Source organism: Sinocyclocheilus anshuiensis, unplaced genomic scaffold (assembly GCF_001515605.1).
Source record: "Sinocyclocheilus anshuiensis isolate Anshui unplaced genomic scaffold, SAMN03320099.WGS_v1.1 scaffold231, whole genome shotgun sequence".
NCBI classification, from domain to species: Eukaryota; Metazoa; Chordata; class Actinopteri; order Cypriniformes; family Cyprinidae; genus Sinocyclocheilus; species Sinocyclocheilus anshuiensis.
This window is the reverse complement of record NW_015552533.1, coordinates 280,442-283,593: the sequence shown is the minus strand read 5'-3', so window position 1 is coordinate 283,593 and position 3,152 is coordinate 280,442.

Below are 3,152 nucleotides of genomic sequence, written 5' to 3'. Positions count from 1 at the left end.
GTTATAAGGCAACATTGGTTAAACTTGCACCGATTACAGGAAACACATCACACATCATCAGACATAAACATATTATTTGTGAATATATTGCTCCGATACTTTTAATGATTTTAAATGTAGTCTTTTAACTTGGTCCATGCAATTTCCGCGTTTCCTCTGCTAATAGAGAAAGGAAGGGAGGGAAGCAGGTGGTCAAAAGTCATGGCGTAGTCAAGTATAGATCCCGTGCTTGCAGGCCTGAGGGCGTGATTAAATTACTGTCCTTTTCCTGTTTGGATATAATAGTTACATTCATTGGTGGTCACAAGACATCGTGGTTTCTATATGTTGTGAACGAACCTTCCAGTCCTGATACAAAGAAAGCTTTGTTGTCTCCTGATTGAATTAGTTTAGATCTCATGAGTAGATGAGACAAGACTGACAGGAAATCGCCCCCGAATATTGGAGTCATGTGCTGGGATGATTCCATGGCATATCAGTGTCTGTTATGGATAGAAATCCCTACACTAGTAATCAAATGGAAAAGCAATATTACTTCTACAACAACTTTTGTTTTCCTTTTCTGTACTTTCAAAACAGTATTTAATGATACAGGGGGCAATCTTGCCTCAAGCTATCTTTCAAATAAACAAAAGGTAGAGAAATAACATTGAAAGATAAGAGACCTTTTCAGTTTTGCTGTATGCAAAGCATTGTTTATAGTAAAGGGGTATTAAAAAGAAAAGGGGAATACTTTTCCATATTCATTCATATTCCGTTGTTCTTTATTTATATGCTGACTTTTTTTTTTAAGTTAATTTTTTGAAAAAGAAATTAACAATGGTTTAAGAGTGATGTTGGGGCCAACAGTGGAGGGAATTAATAACTTCCAAACATGAACTCAATGCCTCATAAAATCTTTTTTATATTAAAATAACAAAATAGAAGTCCAGAGGTGCTAAGCCATGGGGATTTCAGCTCACTAAGCTTGGATCTGCTGAATTTAATTTAAAAAAGTCTTTAACATCCTCTCATCTCCATAAAGAACTGCCTGTTTTATATATGCTATTCATAATTTATCTTTAGCACCGAAGTCCCCAGTGTACATTCTTCGGAAAGGATCTTGGACTTAACAATGGTCACCAGTCAGGTGTCTTACCTCTTTCAAATCCAGTTTGCACTGAAGGATAATCACAATATTCATTACAATTAATTCATTTCTGAACATTTTTGTCACATAGTGCAGTTTTTGCTTTAAATGTCCTATAAAAGTTTTGCCGACAATCTTTCTCTGGCAGAATCTGAGAAGGAACCACAGTGTCAGATGGGGATAATTCCAAAGGATGTTATATAAATGTTCATTAAATAAACATGTTCAGTTAAATTTCGGAGTCTTTCTGGTAGAACAGTAGTTCTACACTGTTACACACACCAAAAATCCGTCACAGGGTCTGTAATCTTCAAAAAGAACAAAATGCTGCCTATATATTTTACTGTTACTATTACAGGCTGCATTCAACCAAAACCTTTGAAATAAATTAATCTTGGTAATATGGTTAACTTGACTGAATTCTTCATGCATTTACATAATTTCCTATTAAGCCCAGTAATGTTAATCATTTTGTACATTTGACGTACATGCAGTTCATTTTAATATAACCAAACATTAATATCAATACACTACCACTAGTTTCAGCTTTACACTAACATCATAAACACCACAGTTACCTAATAAATTTGAAAAATAGAAACAAGTACATGAATCTAAACAAGGAATTGTTGAAACGTTTGAGGTCCGGATCCCAGTGTAGCACGGTGCCGGTTGCCATGACACTGCATTTTAGGTGCATGCCACGTTATATTCAATTTGACAGGGAAGTGGTGCAGATCGCTGGCCCTGCCAGTCTATCAATTCCTTGTCTGGATGAGCGTGTCCTTCTGATTAGAGAGGAGAAAGTCTGAGTCCAGCAGGCTAGGGCCAGCTTAGATGGACCCTATTCAACCCAGATTTAATGAAAAATATTCAAAATACTGGAAACCGGAGACATTTAAAAGCCCTGTATCCAAGCAGCCACACGAGCCTGCATGGAAACGAGAATCCCTGTCTGAGAATTTACCAATTTTAGGGACAGGAGTATGAAAGCAACAAAATGTAATGAGTGCTGTGAACAAATACAAACATGACAACATTTACTTGTCCTGTTACTAATTGCATTTGGGTGAACGGATGGACGGATGATATTTCATATTGGACTGGGGAGGATGTGGTCAGTACTTCAAGCTCTTTTATTCTATTGAAAAATCTTTCCTTTTGTCACCCACCTTCAGGAGAGGCAAAGTATGACTTAAGCCTTCACTTGAATAAGGACTTCTAATTAAAAAAACAAACATGAACCTACTGACTCCAGAGAGTGATTACAGTCAAGGTCTGCTTATATAAAAGGATCTATCAGCTCATTGTGAGCACATCCATAATGACTTAATTGCATAATTGTCACACCAATCCCCCATCTATCTCATTTACCGCTCTCAGGGGCTTCTGCCAGTCCTTATTCTCACACTAAAACAATATGAACAAACAGAAAAAGACACAAGTCTGACTTTGAGCATTAGGTAATCATGTAGACTTTTGAAAGTCAAATAGAAAAAGCCAGTGGTATGACGGTGATGGGAAATTTTAACCCTTTATTGCACACCACAATAAAATCTGTTGGAGATTTTCATTAGAATGGAGAGCAGGGATGGGGGTGTTGCAGCGGTACAACATTTCAGTGGACGGTGGGCCGTCATGGCTATGATTAATAACTGCCAAGAGCAGAAGGAGCCAGTGGTGACCAATGATCTGGTGTGGCAGTTGATTTAATCAATCAAGAGCGGAGTTTAACCTAACCAAGCACCCGTCGCCATCAGTCGACCATTAGTCACCCCACTTCCAAAATAAAATTGGAACAGACCTGTATGACTTTCTTTATTCTGTGAAACACTAAATAATATATTTTTAACAAAGTTTTTGTTCATACACTCCTAAAAGTGAATGTTCTTTCTTTGGCTCCAGATAGAACATCTATGGAACCTTTCTATTGCATAAAATAATTTAGGAAGAAAGGTTCTTCTTTTAGATTTATTTGTGGAATTTTTTGCCTTTATTTAGGACAGTGTAATGACAGAAAGTA